This window comes from Zalophus californianus, chromosome 12 (assembly GCF_009762305.2).
Source record: "Zalophus californianus isolate mZalCal1 chromosome 12, mZalCal1.pri.v2, whole genome shotgun sequence".
Taxonomy (NCBI): domain Eukaryota; kingdom Metazoa; phylum Chordata; class Mammalia; order Carnivora; family Otariidae; genus Zalophus; species Zalophus californianus.
The window spans coordinates 70843981-70870459 of NC_045606.1; the positions used below are offsets into that span (position 1 = coordinate 70843981).

The 26479-nt window shown below is 34.2% G+C and overlaps 1 long non-coding RNA gene across 1 annotated transcript in view; it reads left to right on the top strand.

The window, feature by feature from the left end:
- The window catches only part of LOC113911928, a 149398-nt gene that overhangs the window by 105694 nt on the left and 17225 nt on the right, over window positions 1-26479 (top strand). The window lies entirely within an intron of this gene.

Sequence of the window (26479 nt, forward strand, 5' to 3'; positions counted from 1 at the left end):
TTGACACAGGAGATGACTGCTACTCAATATAGGAGAAATGAGACCTGGACGAAGTAGAAAAGGGCAGACTAGACAACTTTGAGGATTAGTTTTATCTGTGTTAATAACTACTCACCGATATGTAGGCTCATGTGTTTTTTCTTATAAATTACTTCTTATTAAAAAAACCTACTTTCCCTTTTACTCAACTTAAATATATACTCTGCTACATTAACTCTTCCTGCTTCTAGGGACCAATCTAGTTTCTTTCTCAGGGCTTTAACCATTGCTCTTCCATCTACCTGGAATGTTCCCTTTTTTTATGGATCTTTACATTTCTAGCTCCTTTTTGTGTGCTGTTAGCTTAAATATCACCTCCTCAGAGAGGTCATCCCTTATCACTCTGTTAAAATAGGCAACCATTTGTTATTCTTCATCCTAACACCTACTTTTTGTTATCTTCATAGTACTCATCAGTATTTTTATTACATAAGTATTCCTTTCATTACTCATATATAGACTGTTTCTGTAGACTATCAGCTCCATGAATAGAAGTGCCATGTTGGTCTCATCCACTGTTACAGTCCCATTGTCTGGCACAGTGCATGAATGAATGAACCCCCAATCAACTTGGAAGTAATAAATAGAAAGTTTCATTTAAATAAATTTGCTTCTTCTTTTATTTTCCCTTTTTATCTAAGCTGGTTAAATTATTGACTAGTGGTTGAATATGGTTGACAAATACTGTCTAGCCCTTTGTGCATTATTACCATGTAATTTTTACCTTTATTCCTACAACATGTTTTGTTTATTTTGATTTCTTGGTATTTTTCTCTATTGAATCCCATTCTGTTTATTTTTGACCACTTCTGTAATTGAATAGTATTAAAATTTGAAATCTAGCTCATAAAATAATATTAAAACATGCTATTTTAAATTTCCTTCATTTTTCTTGTTTTTTTTTTTTTAATCTCATTGGGATCCTGATTTCTATCATTTACAGATAGTTCCCCCAAAGAAACCCTCAATTCATCTTCTAGCTCAAAATTATCAAGTCAGTCACTATAGAATCAATCCATCCATACTTAGAAGATTACTTCACTGATAAATGAAACTAAAACAGTATTCTAGTAATTAGTCTGTCATTCAGGGGGGTTCACTAGATTTCCTCCTTTGTTAAAGTAGGCATATATCATTTTTTCTAATGATAAACGTTAAGGTTTTTCTAAATTGATTTGTTTGCCTATTGTATAATAACCTGAAAATTCTACCCTGGGTAAATTTTTTTTATCACATATATAAAATAATGAACAAGACTTGAGCAATATTTTTGCTTATGCTAGATTAAAGTTACATGCCATTCTACCTGAAGCAAAGTATTATGAAGCATTAAAAATGTGGTTGGCCAAATCGTGGCAGTTCAATATATTATATTGTTCCTGGGATTGAAATGACTAAGCTATTTGCAAAAAGATTGTTTGTATCACAAGGTCCGCTACAGTTTTATTTTCCTTTTTATATTATTGTAATTTAATTATGAGTATATTAACACTATTCCCTGGCATTTATTTTCTTTTACTACTCCATGTAAGCTATTGCTAAAACCTCTCAGAACTCTTAAACCATGAAGTTGATTATATACTGTTACTTTCAGTACTATGGGTATAAAAGTTGTTGCTATCTTTATCATGGAATGAGGAGCAACTGGGCAAGTTGAGACAGTAGGGCAACTTATCCGTGTTTTATGGGTTGGGTATTATAATGTGACTGTGAAATCTTGTTTGGAGTTTCATCCATTCCTGGAGTGGGTATGAGAGGACTATTTATACATAAGAACAAAAATTATTTTGGAGCCAAATATAAACAGTTTTCCAATTCTCCACTATTTTAAATTTCTCACATATCTCCTAGTCTGAGACATAGATATTTATGTTTGCTTGGGTGTCTTATTTTGTAATTTTGATTAAAGCATTAATGAAGATCCCTCCAAAATCACTACAAATATTAAAATATATAAACCTTGCTAGAAAGTCAAACATCCCAATTTTACTGTGCATGTATTTCTGTGTTGTTTTATTTTCTTACCTCTGCAAATGGTGATCATCATGAGAGAAGTGATTTTTTTCTCATTACTTTTGTGTACCTCTGAAGTTTCTACTCTGAGCCGTAGACCTGGTAAATATTCATTCAACATTTGTGGGGAAAAATGTATTAAAACTCCTTCTGTTATGAATGACCAACTTTAAAAATGCATAGGATATTAAATAATCTGACATTCTTAAAGTAAAAACTCATTAAAGCTATTGACACTCTGTAAAATATCAGGGTATAAACCCAAATTTTGTTGAGTTTCCAATCTAAACTACTTGTTTAATAGAAAGAGGTTTACTCCTCCAGACAACCTATTCAGAACAGATACCCATTTCTGAAATAGCACCATTTTGAAAACCTGTGAGGTTAGACGTGCTATCATGCAAGAGATTAGCTGAGCCAGAAAGAAAAAGTTCCCATCCTCTTAAAAACCTTTAACATAAATAAGCAGCAGAAATAGTTGCAAAAAAATGTAGCTAATAACACTATCTCTTACAGATGAACTAGCATTACAGTTTCTGAAATATCACTGTGAAGTTTTGCTTCTCAACTTGAGGTTGACTCTCTTTATTAGTGTAACCTCTTGGGGGATGATATTACATCACCTTGTACGTGCGATCTGCACATGGCTGTTAAAGACCTTTAAATCTAATGTGCACTGACCTCTTGAACATTTGCTCTCACTGGTGGTTTCCAATTTCTTCTATATCAAATGGTGACCTTAACATTCTAACTCACGGATATAACTATTAGAATTGAGCTGACATGATAAATGACTGCTCTTGCCATCCTTGTCATATTTTTATTTTTCAGAGATTCAGTTGATAGTTTGGTCTTTTCAGTTTGCCTTTTATTTCTCCTGAATAATGGCCATTTCATTGTTAATTTGCATCCCCCTACAGAAGAAAAAGAAGTACTCAAATAATTTCATTAGCAAATATAATCTCTGCAATTCATGGTTTGATGTTATTGATCAACTTATTTGATTTTTTCAAAATTAATCTAAGAACAGTATATGCAACCATGTCTACTCACGATTATTTAAAAATCTGTTATCTTCCACATTTGCAAATTTCATCATTTACTCTATCCTGCCCAGTCCTACAGTTCTCACAATTATCTAGTTATTTTTAAAAGCCTTTATGATTTAGGTTACTTTCAAATTTTTCTGTAGCCCTAACTCACCATTGGTTAGTTTCCACAGTTTATCCCCCCCATTGATGTTTATCTTCCTGCTACCTGATACTGAATATGTCTGAACCCAAATTTACTCTCTCTAGGCATTGTCATCACCAAACTGTCCGTCCTTGATTATTATCAATGGCGGAACAGCCCTGTCCCAGCTTGGCAACAACAAATTGAGACTCATGCTTAAGTTATGTCCACATAAATTATCTGTACAACATGAAAGATTATTCTTCACTTACCAAGGTTTTAGCAACTCCAATTAACATATAATGGTTAGCCTAGATATCCATCAATTGGCTTAACTGAATTTGTAGCTATCTGATTGCCTAAATAAACTTGATATATAACTACAGTATAGTCAGATAAGAATTTTTAACATTAATGAGGCTTTGTTAAATGGACAATAATAGTTCCATTATTTAAACACTAAAAGGCTAAGTGCTACAGTCAAAAATTAAACTAAGCCATTTCTTGAATTATTAATCTGTTTCCACTTAGGTGTCCTTAGAACATTTTATAATCTCAAACACTTGTGACTGTTTTATGATTGTTAAATTTTTACTGAAAGGGTTAAAGCATTTTCTATCTAATACACCTCCAAAAATAACCTTATCTAACTTGACAAACATGGTCCAATATATATTGAAGCTATTTTGAAAATAATGGAAAAATCTTATTAATAACTGTTTTCTCTTGTGGGGTGTGGTGAATAGTAATTTAGGGCAGGTGAGAGCAAAGCAATTTAACATTTCCCTTGTTAGTTCCTTTGACCTACAAGTTTGGAGGTCTCTGCAACACCCTTGAGCTTTTTCCACAGGAAAAATTTTTTTTTTTTGCCAAAAAAATTCTCTGTTTTGCTGTTAGGTTCTGCCTCTATCTTGTTCAGGTATTTATTTCTTATATTATTTTTGTCTCCAAGAAGAGACAAAAAAAGTATGTGTATGTGGTGTGTGCATTGCTTATATATATTATATATGGTGTATACAGTTGACCCTTGAACAACACGGGTTTGAACTCCATATGTCCACTAATATGTGGATGTTTTTCAATAAATGCAGTACAGTACTGTAAGTGTATATTACCTTTCTTATTATTTTCTTAATAATGTTTTTCTTTTCTCTAGCTTACTTTGTTATAAGAATACAGTATATAATGCATATACAAAATATGTGTTAATTAACTGTTCATGTTACTGGTAAGTCTTCAGGTCAATAGTAGGCTATTAAGTTTTGGTGAGTCAAATGTTATACATCGATTTTCAACTGTGCTGGTGCGTCAGTGCTCATAAACCCTGTATTATCCAACTATATTATATTATAGGAGAACATATATCTATATTATATGTTTCTTTCCACATAAATTGTCTCTTGGCTAAAGTTGATATTGCTCAAGGGAATGATGCCCTCTAACCTGATCTTGTATGATGAATCTATGTGTCTGATGAGTTAGGAATATATATTGCCTTTATTTTAAACAGTATGGCCATTGGCTTTAACCCATTTATGGAATCACCTCATACCATTGTCTTTAATTTCTATCTTGCTCTTCAACCAGTTCAAAAGAATAAATTCATGCAACCAAGTAAATGGCTACTAAAAATTACTTATTGAAGTAAATGACTTGATTACATTTAGGGCTTCTCCGAATCCTTTTATATTCTGGGTTTGTGGGTGACTGTATATTTTCGCAATTCAGAGCAAATGCCAAATCAAAACACTGTCCAGTAAAAAGTGCTCAGAGCTGTAAGTCAGCCAACCTAGAGTGCAGTTTTAACTCTACCATTATCTAACTGTGAATTTTATAATCCCTGAAATTTCCTGGATTTCATTTTCTTTGTTTATAACATGAAGCAGTTAGATTATCTAAAATTTCCTGCTTTCCAAAAGTTCTGCGGTTGAGAAAATTGTAAACAGAATTGAGAAAAAGTAGTTTGACTTCAGTAAATTTCCATTCTCAATTTCACCTTTCCTCCCTCTGGAGGTGCCAGGTGAACTCATGCTGCCCAAGGCCTCCTGAACACGGAAATTACCTTCCTGACTCCTAACAAGTTTGAGCTGGTGACTTTTGAGCCTAGCCATTGTCTGCTTTATTTCAAAATAGTGCCGACCTCCAATAAATGCAACCTGAGATGAAAGCAAAATCCTAATATCTTATCTTTTTTATCATCTTCTACTCCTTGATCTATCTTACCAGCTCAGGAGTGTTGTACAATGTTTTCATATATTTCAGTGGCAGTTTTAATTAGTACAGTTTTTATACAAAGTAAATTGGTAATAAGCACCAAGAGACTTCCAATTTTTTCATAATCATTGACCCATAAATTCAACATCTAAGACATCGTTTTCAAGAAATATTGGGAGGGGCACATAAAGATATAAATACAGCACTATTCCTAGGGAGGTGGGGGGTAGATTGAAAACAATAGAAATATCCAAAATATGACATCTATTAAATAAATTATGAGGACCTCTGTAATGGAATATTATATAGCCATAAAAATCATGGTTTAAAGAATAATAATATGGCAAAAAGGTAACTGATTAATCAGTATAATTTCTAATTGGGAAAATTCAGGAAAGAATGTAAAAATAAACAAAAATATCTGGATTCCCACTGCTCAAGACTATTATTGTTTATACATTTGTGGACTTCTCCTGTCTCTGTTAAAACCAAGTATTGCTTTGTATGTGAACAACAGCAAAATCAAACAAAAAAAAACCCCTCATTTTAAAGGACTTTTCTTTGCCAAGGGCCACATGTTAAGAAGAGACCAAGATATGTGTTTGTGTGTGTGTGTGTGTGTGTGTGTGTGTGTGTGTGTGTGTGTGTGTATTGAGGCATGAAAACCAGGGATATTGATTCACCGAGAGGGTTTATATACATGTAAATGTAAAAATCATATAGACACATGGAGCCTTCAACAATATTGCAGTTTCTCCCTCTGAGCAGGGTTTTTTCAACATCAGCAGATAATTACTTCGGGGAGGGATTTCTCTGTATATTGTAAGATGTTTAGTAATATCTCTGACCTCTCTCTGATAGATGCCACTACTAATTCTTCCCTTGCCAATTTGTGATGACCAAAACTTCTTGCCAGATGTCACCAGATTTCTCTTGGGAAGGCAGTATTGTTACTTCTTGAGAACCACTGCTCTAAAGCTATATTCTCCCAGACTGTGTCTTTTAAGCAGCAAAGAAGATATATCATTAGATTGTTTTTAATAGTTAGGGAAAGCAGAAGATCCAGATAAAGTCATTGTTGGGAAAAATTGCCACATACTCCTGACTCCTAAGTGCTGGTTTGTTGTTGTTTTTGTTGTTTAAATGTTTCCAAGAACTGGCACAGTCTCCTAGGGTATGGCTCCCTCGTGCAGGGACAGGACAGTTCACAAACTTCTGATCCCCAGTACTCTCTTTCAGTCTTTAGCATCTGACAAACAGGCATAGTCTCAAACATTATATTTATATCTCTAGATCTATCCCATCATTAGTCCATGAGAAATGGAACTGCCACAGCCTCACCAATATCTCCCTGACTGGGAGGGGTAGGGATGCCTTGATACTGTTCCCCATGAGCTCTACTGACACCATGGGGGGATGGAGGGACCTCGTTACTGCTGGGCAATGGTGAACGGCCTGACTCTCCACTAGGCTTCTTTTGATACCACGCCAGGGAGGCTGAGAAAGGCACCTAGTTATGCCAGTGAGGGTAGAAGTCCCACATGCTCTCCACTGACTCCACAGGGGTCCACCTCATCCTTGATAGCAGTCAAATTTCTGACTCCTTCCCTGGCCTTCTCCGACACTACCCTAGTTGGGGAGGGGTTGGGACACCTCATTAAGACTTGGCATGGGTGGAATTCTAGGCTCCCCACATGGCTTTTGCTACTGTAGGTGGAAATGGAGCTACTATTTTATAAGTGGTGTTTAGCTGGAGTAGAGCAGCTATTTACTAAAAGCTTTCTATCTTGCCAGGCTGCCCCTTCCCTCATCATTGGCTAGAGAGAGCAGGCTTTCCTTGGGGCTATTTTTGTCTGCATCCTTTGGCATTTCCAGGTTGTCTGCTAATTCAGCTCCAGATCTGGGAAAAATGAAGTAAAAACATATGTACTTATACAATGTATAGTTTCCCCAAATCATCTATTTCATTGACATTTTCAAAGTTACTAGCATAAGAAGGTACAAAGAAATATCTTGATTTTAATCTTTTACATATCTGCAAATTCTTCACTTTTAATTTGTGCTCTTGTATTTTCCTGAGGTCAAGAAAAAATTTTGAGCCTAGGCCATACTGAAGGTCTAGAATATTGTTTTGAATTGATGTATATCATTGCTCTTTTAGATTAGTATTATAAGGAAAGGTAAAATTACAATTAGACAGCTGAAGACTGGGACTGCTCATTAATCCCACATGGGTCTTATTTTCATCTTCTCAGATAGAGATGATATATCTATCCTACAGTTTTGTAATGAAGCTGAAATAAAATTAAACAAATAATTAACACAGCTTCTGGCTTTTAGGAGATGCTTGATACATGCTAGATTTTAGCTGTTGCTGGGAGGAAAAAGTTTTCCTCAATCCTTAGGGTTCCCGGTCAGGTTTGAAAATTAAACTGACAAAGATTAAGAGGAAAAAAGCATGTACATATGATCACATGATACAGGAGCCTTCATAAGGAAATGAAGCCCCAAAGATACAGACCTGTATTTTTATGCTAGGTTTTATGGAGAGTGGAGTTTGATAGGAATATGATAGGTAAAGGAGTATGAAGTAACTGTAGTAAATTGGGGGAAATTTAGCAAGTCCTGTCGTTAAGATTCTTCTTGGTGTCCCTTTGTCTTTGGAGAAAAGGATGCTCCTTTCCTTTGCATATACAAGGGCACCTCTCACAGGAGGATTTTATGGCCTATTTAAGGGAAGAGGACAATATGGGTAGGTCAGAGTGACTTTTCTACTTCTGCCATATTCTCAAACTCCTTCAGCTTAGTTTATTCATATTTTGGGTAGCATGTCCTACACTCCATCACTATTTAGAATATAATGAATAATTATCTTGATGGTGACATTCTTTATTTTTTCAAATTTATTAGTAAAATATTCTAATTTTAATTTATGTTCTCAATAAATTTGTTTTGAATACTATGTAATATTTAATATTAAATTTAATATTTAAATATTAAATTAATTATTTAAATATTAATGTTAATTAGGAAGGAAGTTTCCCAGTAAAGTAATTTCTCAAAAAAAATGCAAGCCAAAGTAAAGAAATTCATGACATTCAGCTTAGTGAGAGGTTATTCATTTTCTTATATGTCCATCCTCTTCTGTGTAAAATGGACCCGATTACGCTCTTGTTATCTTTACACACCCCATGTTTAATCCCCAGCTCTTCATGCTCTCTTCTGCGATCCTGTTCCTTCTGTCCATGCTTTAGTGGCTACATCCATAAGAATTTTCAATATAAGGACACAAAAACAACATGGAAATTTGGGGCTTGGTGATCAGTGATGAAAGAAGAGGTTCAGCTATATTAAAGAGTCTGAAAACCACTTGACTCAATATTTATTTTTTCAGTCTAGATCTTGCCCTGCTACCTAATTGGTTGGACACAGAATCTGATTAGAAACAAAACAGACAACACAGACAAGAAAATCCAAGAATTTCATAGATTTACATGTCAGTGGGAAAAATAAATGGTAAATAAATCGGGATGAGAATGGTAAAATAAAGTATGCAAGGAGTATAGTGGAGAGTACAAACTGTAAACTTTACCTAAGTATAGTGTAAATGCAGAAAAGTGTACCAATTATAAGTGCCCAGCTTAATGTATTTCACAATGTGAACACATTTATATAACCATCATCTAGATTAAGAAGCAGACCATTAGGAGAGCTCCATGGCCCTTACCAGGCACTGCCCACATCTGCTCCAAGGGTAATCATATTCTATGTTCATTCTGAAGCTCCATAACACTGGCAAGAGCTATATGCCATGACTTTTGGAAGAAGAAACCATTCTATTTGAAATCCAACATAAGATAAGGTTTCCTCATTTTATGAATGCCATAATGTTTTTCTTATTATATAGCAGCATTAAAATCCCCACACTCTGTTCTCTCAAAAAAATCTTAAGATTAACCATATCATAGCCACTGTGAAGACACAGTTTTAACTAAGTTCCAGGTATGTTATGTAATCACAAAATGACCCAATAAAATAGGGACTATTTATAATTATCCTATATTTATCGTTGAGGAAACTGAGGATAAATTAATTGGCCAAAGTCTGTTTTAACAAGTAACAAAGTTGGGATTAGAATGCAAATTAATGATTCTAATGTGTAAATTCTTAACCACAAATTTATTCTCACACTCTCACACAGATACCAATAATATGTGTGATATTATTCAAATTCTCTGTTTTGCCTCAGTTGTTTCACATTCGGTGGCTCATTATAAAAATTGCTTCCATCATTTGGTCCTTTTAAAGTTAAGTTAAATGTAGAAGCAAAGATAAAAAAGAAAGCTGTTAGAAATGATGTGCTCAGTAAAATCAAATATTCTGGACGTTTTCATGAAGATGTCCACCTTAGATGATGGACTACATCCATGATTTTTAACTTTTAAGATCATATAAAAACTTCCTCTTAGATATGGTGTTTGGCTTCAGGAATAATTATTGCATGAGAAGGTCATGTATTGTAGCTTCTGGAATATTTTCAAGCTTTGTAATTAATAAAGGTTATCTGGAATTAAATAATTAAGTCTTCATGGGGTACTTATTTATATTTAAATGTTTAAAATCAAAGTACTTTTAACATATGACCATCTTTTAATCTATGAAGGTAGGAGTTTCAGAGATTAGGTTATGGCATAAACAATGTTCCATAATAGTAAATAAATTCATATGAAGAAAAATTATTTAAGATTTTACCTTTTTAACTTTTTACCTAGTATTGCACTTGTAGGAAACATAATATATTGTTACTCTAGTAAATAACCAAATGTCCCTACAGTTCAAGTGTAAAGTAACAGGTTGATGATGAAATAGATTTATCCTGTGAGATAAAACTCTCATATTATTCCTGATCCATTAATACACAATTCTTTGTGCCTTAGATTTACACAGTCTTCAGGCAAGAAGAAAAGCTTATTAAAATTAATTTTTCCCTTAAGACTTATTCTGGATTTTCACATACATTGCACAAGCGAAATGGCTTTTAAAAACTCATGCTTTTTGTCATCCTAATTGTTTTACACATCTTGGCAACTTTCCACACCCTACATAAAACAGGGGTTCATTAGGAGTCATTAAAAGAAAATATTTTTCTTGTAAATGCATTAGAGAATTTGCACATTATTTTATGCCATTTTCAGAAGCTATGTAAATTGTGACTAATCATGAAGCAAACAGGGTCACTTAACAATAATGCAGGAAAGAATCTCTCAGCAACAGAATTTCAGAAATGAGAACTTGATGGGATTTGGAAATTGAACCATTATTACCTGTTAATGTTCAGCATTATGTTTTTATTTGATCATTTTTTGTTCTTAAGTCATTAGTGATATTTTTATATATTCTTAGGTATTACAAGAAGAAAATAAATATAAGGAAAATGAATAATAAAATCAAAATCAGAGGTGAAAATTGTATTCATAGTTTACTTTTACCAAATGATTTCTTACAGAAAGAACATAGATATGAAGTGAGATAGAGGGAAGGGGGGAGAGGTAAGGTAAATTTAGCAGGCATATGCAGTTTAGGTGGTGAGATGTTGATACGGAAGAAAAAAGACAGGCCTATATTTCAGTATTACCAACATGTAAGTCATATGAATGAACAAATCTGATTTTATAGCTACTTTATAGAGGATCCAGGAGTAGTGTTATTTTTAGATCCTTAAGAACAAGGAAAAGTAACCAAATCACTGCCATTTAAATGATGTGCATATATGAAGAGCAAATAAAAAGCATTCTCTAACTTTATTTCTCAGAGCAACTTGTATTTTTGAGTCATATGCAATTGCACGCATGCTTAGGTCCTAAATAAATAGGTTGTTAGAATCATGTACTGAACTTTACATTCTAACTGTGCCTGCATTATCTCCAGGGTAAGCGAGGCAATAAACCTGATCCCAAAATATAAGAGAGCCAATGCAGCCTCATCTCCCCCATTTTTGACATTTTTATAACCATCTTCTACTTATCAAAACTAAGAAGTTGCCATTGACATAAAACTATTAACTAAACTACAGACTTCATTCAGATTTCTCCCAGTTTCCCACTCATGTCTTTTTCTGTTGCAAGATCTAGTTCAGGTACAATACCACGCTGTATTTAGTCTAACACCTCCTTAGTCTCCTTTTGAGGAGTCCTTGTCTGGTATTTATAAAATGCCTCTCAATTTGGGTTTGTCTGACAATTTTCTCATGACTAGGGTAAGGTTTTTGGATTTGGGGGATGAATAGCACAGATGTGCCCTTCTCATTCAATCTTATGAGGCCAACTCCTTTTAAAGTTTAATTTGGTTTCCATGGGAAAGTTATTTGTGTGATGCAATTTGCTAGGTATGCAAGCTGTAGTCATGTGCTTGATCTTTCTTGCCTAATAAGAGTAACTGAAAAAGTTGGAAGGAGTCAAAACAATTTTGTGGATCAAACAGAATATCAACAGGATCTAAGAAATTATGAAAATAGTTTTTAAGAAAGCCAGTCATTTTATGGTCCCTGCATCAGGAAAAAGGCTATGATTAATTTTTTTGTAAAGTTGGACTGATAGTGAGGATCATGTCCAAAAACACGTTATATTCTTTATTGGCTGAAAATCTTTGTTACTTTTTGTTTACAATCAGCCTTGGGTTTCACATAATTTGATTACACGGGAATACTTTGGAGCCAGATTCCTTGGGTTCACATTCTTGGCCCTCCTGTTGTAGTTGCCAAGTCACTGTCCCTTGCTACATAATTTGAGTAAATGCACACAGAACCCTAACACAACACTTGGCACGCAGTAAGTATTCAATAAACATTAACTACTATCATTATTATTCAAAGCTACAAGACTTTATTAGTAAATACTTTGTGTCACATTTTAGTGTGGACAAATAAAGCATAGAACTTTTTAAGGGGGAAGGAGCATTATACAAATAAAAGTACTCTTAAATAGTTTTTGTTTATATCATCCATTATATGTATTTCTCTATATTCCAAAATTAAATTCCTAGTTCCCTATTTAAGATTGAGTTCATATTTATTTTTCCAAATGCATCCTTCTTTCAGTTCTCATTTATTTTACCAACATTCATATCATGTTTAGTTTTCAGATATCAGGCCTCTTAATGCCTAAACTTTCCCTGTTAATATTGACTTTTAGATTCAAAAGTTGGCTTAAAAATCTGGGGAATTTTATATGTATTTCTGGTACACCAGAGCAGTTAAAGCTATTTATTTAGTACTCTTACTAGTTTATTTAGCAATCTACACTACTAATAAAGATGGGAAAGCAAAATATAAATAAACTCATTAAGAGTTTGCAGAATGGAATGTGAAGCACTGTTCACATAAATAAACAAATAGTGAGTGTCTAATCATTTCTTTATGATCTGATTTGCCTGGTTTTATTTGCGTACATAGGATGAACTTCTAGGTAAGATCGCTCTTTGCTTTTCTGAATCAGAGATCCTAGAGACCGTATGAAGTAACTCTACAAAAAATGTATACTCCCATGAAAATTCACTTTCACAGTCTTAACTGTGATGAAAGTATATCCCATATATGATATAAACACCTCTTCATTAAATGAAGGAGTTTCTTTTCACTCATTCATGTGTGAATTCTGTGACTCCCATTGACAATGATCAGAAGAACAAAGAAAGCTGTTCTTGAAGCTCTTGCAGAAAATAAAAAAAGGGCTTTCTCAGCAGTCGCTACCAAATCCCTCATCAAGGCTCATTGGCTGAAATTGAATCACATGACCATTCCTTGCTCATTGCTTAAGGGGACGCATGCCTAGAGCTGGCATTGGTCTGGCTTGTCCTGACACAGGTCAGCTGAAAGGCAGAGGACAAAAGGTGAAACCTATGAGCTCTGTTAAGAAGGACAGAGAATGGATGATAAATAGGCAATTAAAAATGCATATTAGGGGGTGCCTGGGTGGCTCAGTCATTAAGCGTCTGACTTCCGCTCAGGTCATGATCCCAGCGTCCTGGGATCGAGCCCCGCATCGGGCTCCCTGCTCGGCCAGAAGCCTGCTTCGCCCTCTCCCACTCCGCCTGCTTGTGTTCCCTCTCTCGCTGTCTCTCTCTGTCAAATAAATAAATAAAAATCTTTAAAAAAAATGCATATTAAGGTAAAAATTTGGATATATGTTAAACATACATCCCTATGCTATTTATTAGTGTGAGTAAGAGAAAGTTTCTGGCCTCATGAACTTATATTCATTGGCAAATACAGACAATCAAATTAAGATAATTTTAATATTTAATATGTACAATGAAAAAACTGAAACAGGGTAATGGGAGATGATCATTTGGGAAGTGGCCTCTCTCAGATGGTGATGTTTTAGTCAAGAATGGAATGGTCAAAAGAGGCATCCAGGTGAAGACCTGTGGAAAGAATCTTCCATTTCAGAGAGAAAAGCCAGTGCAAATTCCCAGAGACAAGCTTGGCCTTTTCAAATGAAAGAAGACTGGCAGAGCTAGAACATCATGAAGGAGGTAAAAGATTGGGACTGAGAAGTCACTGGGACTAGCTCATGTCCAGGTCATAATGAAAAGTTTGGGTTTTATTCTACTTGAACTGGAAAGCCACTGGGGTTGGATTTCTGGAGAGAAAATAGAAAGGCATCAAAGGGAAGTAAAGCTTTCTGATGGTTGTCTCACAATTTCACCTGTATTCATTTGTATTTCCCAAATCAGCTGATCTCTTCGATCTTGAAGTTTGAGACCAATCCTCTGAGTAACCCAAATATTTTTCTGATTTTCTGCAAAAATGATTGGTTAATTTTTCACATGCAGTAATTCTATAAAATGGGTCACTTTCTAATTTGAGAAGACCCTTACAATTTTATGACTGTCCTATATGGAAGTGGGGCTTTATTGCAGAATTACTGAGGTAGACAAAATATCCGGACTGGCTGGGAAGCATTTTAAATCAGCAGATTTGTCAAGGTGTGTACCACAAGTCAGAAGCAACTGCTATTCACTCAACAGTCTAAACTGTCAACTCCATCCTCCTCCTGCATAAAAATAAACGCTTTCTCCACAACAAAGGCTTTTTATAAAAGCAATAAAACAACTCAAGGAAGCATTGTTATCATGAGCTAATCACACTCTTGGGGAATTAGAGGCACTTAGCGTACCCAGTGTCTCACAGCACCTGAGGGCTGTGCTTATCTCCTGATAACCTCCCAGTCTGTCAGAACTTGTTGGTTAATTAGATAATATTCAACTTGGTAATAGTGTATTTGAAGATTCTTTTGGAAGTTGCATAAACAAGCACAATTTATAAAACACATACATACATGCATACACATATCAGCAAAAAATTGGATAATTATCATTTACTCCAAATGAACCCAAGTTTTAAATAACTATTAATATATATATTTATATTTATAACATAGAGTCCAAAAACTAAAAACCCTGAGGTGCTACTTTAACAATGAGTAATTCTGATGAGTTTGACCCAGGAAATCTTTTAGAGAAACCAGCTAAAATTATATAATGTAGTTTATTTGCAATCAATAAATGGTTGTGACACTTCAATCCCTTTTATAGCATTTAGTTGCCCATTGTTTAATAAAGAATTGGGGCAGAATTATAAACAGATATTGCTAATAATAAACCCAGGCATAAACATATACATGTAATTTGGAAAAGTTTGTCATAATAAGGCTTATGTTAGGGTGATGGAGAAAAACTTAGAAATAAACTTGAATATTGACAGTTATTTGGCAGTTCAAATGTTTTAATTAGTTTAAATATTTAAAGAAAAAAATTATTTCTTTCTTATTTATATTCCCAGCACAGTGGGAATTCATTCATAGTGTCTATGAATCTCACAGATCATGGTATTACATTAATAAATGAGTGAACTTTTTTAATAAAAGATGCCATATAACTGAAAATATTTTATAGTACTATCACTTTTCACAACTACCAGAACATTAAGAAAAAGGATTCAAAAGTTTAATTTTGCTTTTTTTGGTTTCTTATGTAATTAAATAAGAATGGAGTAGATGGACCTGAAGAATAGTAATTCAAGGTAGAGTTTAAGTTTTGGAAACTTAATAAGCTTATAGTGTGGTATGCTAAGAGGTACACTAACAAAGGATGATGGGACTTTAAGGGGAACATCAGGAATCTAGGATAAGTAGTCTAACGGTGGAAAAAAGAGAGATAAATTAGAATGAATTTATGAGGGAGATGATAGAATTTTTTCCTCTTGGCATTATTAAAATGCCAACAAACAAAGCAAGATTTATTGAGTCACCACTATATGCCAAGTGCCATTACCAGCTGATTGTGTATAGGAGTCAAAATTCAAATAAGGTAGAGCCCCTACTCTCAAAGAATTTATCTTTTTTGCTCTACACAAAATGTCTCATATGCTTGAACTTAGTAGATATTTATGTAAGTCAATACAAATAATCAAATTAGTCCAAGATTCCAATACCATCCATCAAAATCACCTAGAAGCATTTAATTATATTTTTTAAAAATTTTTATTGTTATGTTAATCACCATACATTACATCATTAGTTTTTGATGTAGTGTTCCATGATTCATTGTTCACATGTAACACCCAGTGCTCCAAGCAGAATGTGCCCTCTTTAATACCCATCACCAGGCTAACCCATCCTCCCACCCCCCTCCCCTCTAGAACCCTCAGTTTGTTTTTCAGAGGACATCGTCTCTCATGGTTCATCTCCCCCTCCGATTTCCCCCTGTTCATTCTTCCCCTCCTGTTATCTTCTTCTTTTTTTTTTCTTAACATATATTGCATTATTTGTTTCAGAGGTACAGATCTGTGATTCAACAGTCTTGCACAATTCACAGCACTCACCATAGCACATACCCTCCCCAATGTCTATCACCCAGCCACCCCATTCCTCCCACCCGCCCCCCACTCCAGCAACCCTCAGTTCATTTCCTGAGATTAAGAATTCCTCATATCAGTGAGGTCATATGATACATGTCTTTCTCTGATTGACTTATTTCACTCAGCATAACACCCTCCAGTTCCATCCACGTCGTTGCAAATGGCAAGATCTCATTCATTTTGATGGCTGCATAATATTCCATTGTGTATATATATATATATATATATATATATATATATATATATATATATATATATACCCCACATCTTCTTTATCCATTCATCTGTCGATGAACATCTTGGCTCTTTCCACAGTTTGGCTATTGTGGACATTGCTGTTATAAATATCAGGGTGCACGTACCCCTTTGGATCCCTACATTTGTATCTTTGTGGTAAATACCCAGTAGTGCAATTGCTGGATCATATGGTAGCTCTATTTTCAACTTTTTGAGGAACCTCCATACTGTTTTCCAGAGTGGTTGTTTTTAAACACAAATTCTTATGCCCTGAGAAATTCTAACTCAGCAGATCTGTGGAAGGAATTTGTTTTTAAGTCCCTCGTATGACTCATAAGCACAGCTCTATTTGGGAAACATTTGAATATTTTTGGGGAAATAATATAATTAAAAGCAAAATCTTACCAATTCAGAAAACCTCTCCAAAATGGTAGAAAAGAAAGTAAACAATTTTATTATCAAATAAGCATTAAGCCAGAATATTATGCATATCACAGGAAATCCACTAAGAGATGCAAAGACAGAAAGAAATCTGGCCATTTTTATATAGCCATGGAGATACAACTTATTACATACATGTTTTCAATATACATAATAATTAGTCCTCAAGTAAGAGAACTTGACAGCACCATTTGTCACACACAGTTTATCTGAAATTCACCTGGTAATTAGGTTCATACAAAGGAAAAAAAATCCTTACAGCTTTTTGACAGGCGATTAGTTTTGCAGCTTGGAGCTAGACTCCAATCTCTCACAGAAATGGGGAGATGGTGCACTGTTGCCCTTGGTATTTAGATTCCAAAGGGATGGCTTCCAGGTCCTTGAGGAAGACATTCCTGGATTGTAAAACTGGCAAGAGGCTTTTTAATATTTACATACATCTGGAAGGGGCAGAGAAAGAATTTACAATTACAAATTTATAAAAATGTTCTAAGAAATGGGTAGGGGGCATATCTTCCCTTAATTTTAACAGGGAAAATTAAGCCTCTTATTTTTAATTTGTATTCAACCTTAAAATATACATCCCATAATTCCATCTAAGATGGTTTGTGAACAGGACCACCTGTGAGGTAATGATTATTTTTAACTACTTTTTTTTTAAGATTTTATTTATTTATTTGAGAGAGAGAGAGAGAATGAGAGATAGAGAGCACGAGAGGGAGGAGGGTCAGAGGGAGAAGCAGACTCCCTGCTGAGCAGGGAGCCCGATGCGGGACTCGATCCCGGGACTCCAGGATCATGACCTGAGCCGAAGGCAGTCGCTTAACCAACTGAGCCACCCAGGCACCTTATTTTTAACTACTCTTAAATTTAAAATTCTAAAGAGATATTAGACTTGGACAATATAAAACTGAACATTTAAATAAATGAATGAGTGAATAAAGGAATTGAGGAATGGATGAACAAATACCCCCTTCCTATAAGGGGAATTCCATCATAGGTGAGCTGCCCCACTTCTCTTCCGTGGACTTCAGTCTAGAGGAGATTTCTGTCTGATAGAAATTGCATTAGGTGGCCTCCAAGGCCCCTTCCACCAATGAGATTCTTAGAATATTTAGATGATGTTCAGGGACACATGGGTTTAAATAAAACAGGCATGTTAGAACTACCAGTGTATTCTCTTGCAACAAGAGATTCCAGTCACTGGGACAAAGATATTTCAGGGTTTGAGGTACAAACTACTGATAGAATTTATTGCCATTCTATTGGAAGTTTGCTATAGCCATTAAGGTCTTTCGTATAAGCAATGAAAATTCTAAATGACCAGAAATACAAAAAATAATCTGACATCTTTTGAAATACAGTCATACAAGACTATGTAATTATGAAATTAACACAATGCCCTAGAAAGTGATAACCAATATTTACTGTGTGTGGGCTCTTATTTAAAAAGAAATAACACAAAATTAAAAATCAAACATTTTAACATACTTAAGAGAAGCTACTCAATAACCAGGTAAAACACATTTCTGAAGGCAATGTTTTGAGTCAACTGTCCAGATGACAAAAATTTTAAGCCTTACTACATTTCTTTGATTATTCATTGATTATTTACTCCTATGTTTTCCTGCTCTAAAATAATGCATCCAGTCAACAAGATAGTTCAAAAATTATTTCCAAGGTTGTTCTGGGAATAACCTTATGAAGTTTTCTGAATCAACCTGTGCCTTATCTTCTCTTACACAAAATTCTGGATTGTTTTCCCACTGGTTAGCTATTTGCTTTATCTGCAAAAAGAAAAAAAATACTGTTTTATGAGCAAAAAAATACTGTTTTATGAGCAAAAAAAATATTTTTAGGAGCAAGTAGATCTATTACTGGAATAGTGATGCAAAAATATGACATCAGGCTTTCTTCTGAATTGTAACAGGACAGTAATGTTAGTTATTGAATACAGATTTTGAGCTAGTCTTCCTTTTTGCATAGATTGATGTGGCTAATGTAACTACTTTTTTCAAAGTTTCAAAGAACTGTTTTCCAAACTACTTTCCAAACTATTTAAATTTCAAATTAAAATTGACCAAATTCATTGGAAATGTTAAAACATAAACCGAGGCATATTAAACATATTAAACATTTTAAGAGTTTATTTGAGCAAAAATTGATTCGAATGTAGCAGCACCAAAGAAGTGGTTGGGAGCACTCCATTGACAGGAGCTTGGGGAAAGACTTTTATAGAGAAAAGGTGGAAGCAAAACAAGGATTGGCTGTAGCTTAAAAACTAGTTGGCTGTTTACGATTGATTATTCTTAGGTTTTGATTTCATAACCTTGAGGCATTTATTTACAGGCTTAAAGTTTGGTTTGCTTAGTAGGTTGCCAGAGCCACCTCAGACTACTAGTCTCTTTGTTTAATTATTTTAACAAAAATTAGTCCATATGCTTCTCTGGAACAAAAGGACCATCGTTATTCTATCATTTCAAACATTATTTATATTACCTTAATATTTTAATGGGATTTTCTTCAAGCTAGTGTGGTATTTGGAATGTATTTCTTGACTGACCATAAAGCATATCTTAAGCTTAGCTCTTAGCAGAAGCCTTTGTCCATATATGCTCAGAAAACACTGAATAGATCAGAGGCATATAAGATCTTCAAGATTGTAGACTTTGAGGAATTCTTAGGAAGTCTGGGGAGTAACATATCTTTAATATCACCTCCTTTCTTTCACACTAACTTGGTTTCTCCAATAATAATAGGCATAGATAAAAATCCCAGAAGGCAGTTGAGAAATCTAAAGTGATTGCATTTTCAGTCAAAGTTATCTATCTAAAAATAGACTAGCTCTACTTTGTGGAACTTTCCCAAGTGTAGGAAGAGAATCCCAATGACATTATTAAACATATTGCCTAATACTTTGCCATTCTGGGTATTTGCTTATTTGCTTTATGTGGGTATGTATAATGTTTAACCTAGAAAGCTTTAACATACACAAATAACATTCCATTGGGTTCGTGGTTGAAATAACTTCCAAACAGAGATGCTCAAATCATAATTGTAGTTGCATAAAGTATTTTAATCAAAGTGGTGCATACACAGAGTTAACAATTCACCAGTGACTAAATTACTTATATTTACAAATATGTCAGTTTTCTACCCAGCCCTTTCATCACCACCACCAGACCTACTTTTTAAATTTTCCTTTTTTTTTTTTAGATTTTTATTTATTTATTTGAGAGAGATCACAGAGGGAGAGACAGAAAAAGGCTCTGTGCTGAGCAGGGAGCCATATGTAAGGCTCAATCCCAGGACCCTGAGATCTTAACCTGAGCTGAAGGCAGATGCTTAACCAACTGAGCCACCAGGCGCTTCACCACCAGACCTTCTTAAAGACAGGATCTTTCAAATTGTTTAGCTATTTCTTCACGTATTAACTTAAATATTCCTAAATAATGTATTTACATAGATATGCTTAATTTATCAATATTATACAGTACCAATTTAATTTCTCAACATATGACTATTTAATTAGTTAACTCTAAACTACTGTACACTGGAGTGTCTGGGTGGCTCAGTCATTTAAGCGTCTGACTCTTGGTTTTGGCTCGGGTCATGATCTCAGGGTCATGAGATCGAGCCCTGTGTCGGGCTCCACACCCAGCATGGAGCCTGCTTAAGATTCTCTCTCTCTGTCTCCCTCTGCCCCTCCCTCTCTCTCTCTCTCTCTCTCTCTCATGAAAAAAATAAAATAAAATAAACTACTGTCCACCTCCCTCACTCACTTCTGCTCCCTCTTTCCTCTCAGTTTATTTGGTTACACAATAGTCAGTCTATACATTGTTAAGACTATGCAACTCTTTTTCCATGCTGAGCTAACCAAAATAATGAACTAGATTATCTTTTTCACAAAGAATGTTTAACTTTTTCATTTGCTTAGTTATCTAGGTATTTATTAATTTTAATGATCAGTGATGTAGTTTTTACTATTTTTTTACCCAGTCTTTCAATATATCTATCAAATACCTAAAAATATTTTTTTCAAATGTTTAAATTCATCTTAGGTCCATTTCCTTTCCCAGGAAAGGTCTTCCCCTTATATCTTCATCCCTGTCAAGTTTGGACTGATTCTGTCTAGGCCTGGAATAAATCTGTCATCCCTGGATTTTCCTTTACCAATTTTCTATGTTGGATCACCTACCACCTAAATCCTAGGTTTTACCTATTCTTAGTTTATTTCTGTATTTTGCTGATACTTACCCTTTATTATGTTCCTAAGAAAAGATATATTGGGAATATTTATTTTTGCCCATGCACATTAGAAAGTATCTTTATTCTACTCTCATACTTGATTGATAGTTTTGCTGGGTATTGATAGTTTGGCTGGTTATTTTTATCAAATATTAAACTATTTGCCCTCAGAGATTTGAAAACATTACTTTGTTGTTTTCTAATTTCCAGCATTATTTTTGAGAGAATTTAAACTGTATTTTGGCTTTCAGTTATTGTTTGTGACCTCTCTTGTGTCCACCACTCTTTCGATCTTCTCTTTATTCCTTTATTCAGAAAATCTTTATGTTTTCTGAAATGTCTTAATTATGTGCCTTGTTCTGGATCTGCTTTCATTCACCATATTAGAAGCAGTGTGACATTTATGGATAAGGGGGGGATCACAGCAAGCTTCACAGGAAGAATTAGGAACACAATGGACCTAGTTGCTCTGAATAAGTCCACCATCACAACCCATGCTTCTTATCACCATGTTTTTCAGGGGTTCTTGGGGAAATTGTCTTACTGTTTTTTCTTTCTCTCTCTTATGCTTTACCTTATAACTGCCTCAATTCCACCTTAAGTTAATTACCAATCCTCTTTCTGATATCCATCTTTCAAAATTGTGTTAAAATCTTTCATTCGTTTTCCATCTCTTCCCCCAACTTTTTCCTTTTTGTCTAACACTTTATTATTTCTTTGCTTTAATTTTAATGAAGTTTGAGTAGGTAGAGGAGATAAACACAAGAAGCCAGTCTGTTATGCTTAAACAGATGTTGTAATTTAATTTTTAAAACGGAAGAAGCAATGTACTTAAACCTTCCTAATGCTAGCCTTAAAATACAGTACTTCCTATCTGGTCCCCCAATAAAGAGGAGGGTAGAGGGCAATAGTATGGAAACTTAAAAGAAGAAGTGTTTCTTCAATAACCCCCTGCCTTTCTTCCACTACCATTCCTGTGCTCCATGGCATTTCCCTTCCTTTCCTAGGGGCTATTTCCACTGTTCATGTTGCTTTTGTTTTAAACAATTTTGTTGTACTTCTTTTTTACTTCCTAGAACATATTTTCTCCTTCTAATAACTACCTCTAGTAATCTTACTTTACATTGCTTTTGTCTCAAGCAAATGTTATTGTATTTATCTAATTTTAAGAATATTGGAATGTGTATAATCCACTTTAGAAAGATTTACACCAAAGAGAGAAAATGAGTAATATTTCATAGCATATTTGTAAATATCATTTAAGTGAGCTCCTCATTTCTTCATTCCCAAATGAGACAAGACATCTCAGAAAAAAGGGACCAATGTGTTTACTCACTTGGCCAGATAGTATAGCAATGATGATAATAGAAATTTAAGTATTTGATCAGAGAAATCTCCATAATCATGCACAGCCAGCCTTCTTTTCCTTTGGTCCCATCATAAAAAAGACAAACATGATAAATAAATAGAGTCAACATTTCTCAGAGCAATAAAACTGTATTAAATTTATACTGACATTAATCAGGTGTGACCTAGAGTGCTAAATACATCATTCACACAGATTTTGCGGGCTCTGATTCAGTGGAGCATTATTCCCACAATGGCATCTTATGTTATTATAAAGACAATTGAGCTAAAAATAAATTAATAAAAGTGCCATGCAAATATAACTGAATCATGTAGGCTTTTTATTGTCTAACACCCACAGTATAGTAATAATAAGCCCATGTATTTATAAATTGGTTTTCTCTAAGGAATTCAAAAAACTTTCTAGACATAGTTTTAATATGCATGTTTTGCAATTACAATAAGACACGAAAAAAAAAGAAAACACATATGGTGTCAAAGAGCAATTTTACTTGTTCATCACCTCTTTAATAAGGAAATTGTGTTTTTGCAACAAAAATATTAGGTATTGTAGAAATGATTTTAAATGGTTTGGAATGTTACCTGAAACAACATCTATATAACTAGTTGTGTTTTTAAATAATGAGCTACCAGTGTTAGTGACACACTTTAGCTGGTTGTTTAACTTAGTTCAACAATCTCCCTTTTCCACTCAACCTTTTCCCGTATCTTACCCTCTAGATATCTTATCTTGTATCTTGAACCTGGAAAACAATTGGTGGGTCTTCAACTTAAAAAATTAAAATGACACTATATACTCCCTGGGCTATGATGGGCATTAAAAAGGCCTAATATACCAGGGAGTCAAAGATTGCTTTGATTATAGGTGGGCAATGATTTCATGTGTCACTTACTAATCTCCACCACAATACCTGCCTACCACTATTCTTCCTTTAATTTTGGAATTATTAGTATTCAAGTCAGACCTCCATTGCACTCTCTAAATTTAGCATTTCTCATGTCCCACATCCTCCAAACCATCAAAACAGCTGCTCCCACTACTTGGCATGGCAAGGATGCATCAGTTTCCTCGTGATTAAATGGACACAACCAACGGTACTTGAACTTGAATTATGTTGTTGGGACCCAGCAACTAGAAGCTGAGAGTGGGCTTCTGGAACTAGAGTTTTGTTCCGGAAGTAGGAGAGAGTTGGACAAGGCTAAGTTGGAGCAGCTGCAAGAACTAAAGCACATTCTCTAGAAGAGGACCAGCACTGGTCACTTCCCATAAAGTGTAAATCAGTGATACCCCAGGAAGCAGCATCACCCAGCAGAGCACTCTAACCACATACCCAGTTAAGGAAAAATATTTTTGCCCTTTCTCCGTAATCCCTTCCCCCTGACTCCAAATTTAAGAAGCTAGAATCAGAGGCAGGATAAAGGATAAAGTAGCAAAACAATTTTCTTCCCCTTTCCCTGACACAGGTTCTAGCTGGGAGGAGATAAACTGGAGTAAGAGTGACTGAGATTTTTAATAACTGTAAATGACTGGAAAGCTATGGAAATCTGCTCAGATATTCTTAGGAGATGTACTACCCATCAGGAAAATAAGACTTAACTTAGTTCTGGTTGGGGCAGTGACTGGTGAAAAAAGTAAAATAATTTCATGTTATGTCCTACTGAGTTAAACATTTTCAACATTCTAGTTACACAAATCTCTTAAACCTTTAGATAGTGAGGCATGGTTATAGTGATGGGTTACTGTATTCATTAGTATTTGATTTTTAAAACTCAGAGAAAGCTGTTAACTCATTATAATGGCACAAGTTATGATCCAAAAGGATATTACACCAAACTACTGCTGAATATATATCTCTAACTGCTTACAGAAGTGCCTAGATAAGTAGATTCCAACCTTTTCAAATTATCAAATAAATTATTAAGGACACCTTTAATTATTTTTCTATTTTGACTCTAGTCTCCTGTTCTCCAGCCCATCTTGAGTTTATTTTTTACTATCTGAACTTTTGTTGTTTATTTTTTATTTGTTTAACAAATATCTCCTCTAAATATTATTCCTGATTATTATCTCTTTGAAAGTGATAACATTGTCTATGTTGTTCACTAATATATTCCTAGCTCCTTGCTTATAGTAGATATTCAATAAATATTTGCTAGTTGAATGTGACCTTTGCCCATACATTTTATATATAATTTCTACTAAACAAATGACATTTCATAAGTTCTAAGTACTTCATTTCCCATTAGCTCACCAGGATTGCTACACAGAAATGATGTCCTTCCAGGCCAGATCAGAGAATCTTAATAAATCTTTGCTTTATCATGTACTTAATGTAGAATTTCCCAAGTTGGAAATGACTGCTCAGTAAAGATGAGTGATAACTATTGCCAAAATAAAATGAATGTGTTAGATCAAAACCATATAGTAAATGTATATAAATGCCAGATGTCAAGATGATGATAATGTTAATTTTCCTCAATTTTCACTTTTATCTGGTAAAATGAGTTATAATCTCATTTACTATGTCTTTATAGATATTAGTTATGATCAGAATAAGCGTCAATATCAAGTAGTACAAGTACATTATGTTTATCAAGGACATAACATTGGATACACTATAATTTATTAATCTTTCATTTCCAACAAGTTCTTGGAAACATAATTCTTAACATTCACCAGAACTATATTCTGTCTGCATTTCTCTTCAGTGTTAAATTTGGAAATTATAAAATTTTAAGAAATTTCATAATACTTTGCACCTATTTTCTGTATAAATCCAAAGCTATTGATTTTTTACAGTAAAGATGACTAAATATGAGAATTATTAATATCACTCAAATACTTCTGTTTGACCCTTAGTCTAGCTTGGTAGGACATCCCCAGTGTATACTCAACTTTAATTTGGGAAGGAAAAGGAAAACATAAATCTGAAACCTTTAGAAAACAGTATAATCTCTAACGCTTATTTTAATTAGAATGTACTAAGCGGGTAGTATCCCTTACACTAAAATCAAGTAAGAAAACCTCTTGACACAAAGTTGATATGTTAAACCAGTCAAGATTCTAACCAGATTCCTACAAGATTCAGTTGTAGGAATATAAACTTAAAGGATTTGAAACCTGTTTGAAATGGATTATATCATTCAGAAAGTGATAAATATAACTACCATAAAAAAAAATGGAAATAATCAGAATACTTTGGAGCTCTTCTGAAGATTTGTCTTAACTCTCAATGGCCACTAGATGGCACCTAGTATTTGGCAACCATAACACTCCTTTATTTCTAGAGCTTAAAATAACTATAGCACCAGGTCAGTTCTGACAGAGCAAAAATTAATCCAGCCACGGACATGTAACACTTCCTTGTCAGATATCTAAATTTAAAATGCATGTGATTTTCTGGTCACACACGAAAATATATAATACCTTGTTATTGTTCCCAGGTGTTCTAACTTCTAAAGGAATTGTGAGATTTAAAATTTCTTAAATAATATACTTGATTTACATCATTCTAAGGTAGGGATTGGGCCCTTGTTGCTATAAATATGCTTCATTCTTTAAGGATTCATTTTACTTTTCCAAGGCCAAATATATTTATCATTTAAAATTGATGTTCTAAAATTAAAAGTCAATTGTGACCAACACTACACTTAAAGGATTTAGACTAATAGTCCCCTGTTTTATTTGTTTATTAATTCTTCAAAAAACATTTTTGAACAATATCTATGACAAAACTGTGTGCTGTGCATAGTAGCATCTGAATGTACTACTGTTTTTCTTTCGGAAACATTTCATTATGAAATAAAAATAAGTAAAAATTACCACCC